Genomic DNA, 781 nt, shown 5'->3' with positions numbered 1-781 from the left:
GCCCATGCATCCCGAAAAAATGCACTGTTTGGTGTGGTTTGTACGCTGGTGGAATCATTGGATCGTATTTTTTCAAAGATGCTGTTGGACGCAACGTTACGGTGAATGGCGATCGCTATCGTTCGATGCTAACAACTTTTTTGTTGCCAAAAATGGAAGAACTGAACTTGGTTGACATGTGGTTTCAACAAGATGGCGCTACATGCCACACAGCTCGCGATTCTATGGCCATTTTGAGGGAAAACTTCGGAGAACAATTCATCTCAAGAAATGGACCCGTAAGTTGGCCACCAAGATCATGCGATTTAACGCCTTTAGACTATTTTTTGTGGGGCTACGTCAAGTCTAAAGTCTACAGAAATAAGCCAGCAACTATTCCAGCTTTGGAAGACAACATTTCCGAAGAAATTCGGGCTATTCCGGCCGAAATGCTCGAAAAAGTTGCCCAAAATTGGACTCTCCGAATGGACCACCTAAGACGCAGCCGCGGTCAACATTTAAAATGAAATTATGCCTTTAAAACATTCCCCATTTGATATTATGCACTTATTTCAGCGCTTCTCCAATTGTAAACTCGATTTTCGATAACTTTGCTCTCTTTCTAGCGATTTTATCTATCTTTTAGAATCCGTTTATTTTTTCTTATAAGTCACACGAAGATGGCCAAGAGCATCTGAGTGAATAAGAGACTGTGATATTGTTAGCATAAGTGTTTTTGGCTACACAATTAGCTAAAAAAATTTTAATCTATTTCTTTTATGTTAGTGCCTTTGGCAGCTAT

This window comes from Bactrocera tryoni, chromosome 2 (assembly GCF_016617805.1).
Source record: "Bactrocera tryoni isolate S06 chromosome 2, CSIRO_BtryS06_freeze2, whole genome shotgun sequence".
Classification (NCBI taxonomy): domain Eukaryota; kingdom Metazoa; phylum Arthropoda; class Insecta; order Diptera; family Tephritidae; genus Bactrocera; species Bactrocera tryoni.
This window is presented reverse-complemented; position numbering follows the sequence as displayed.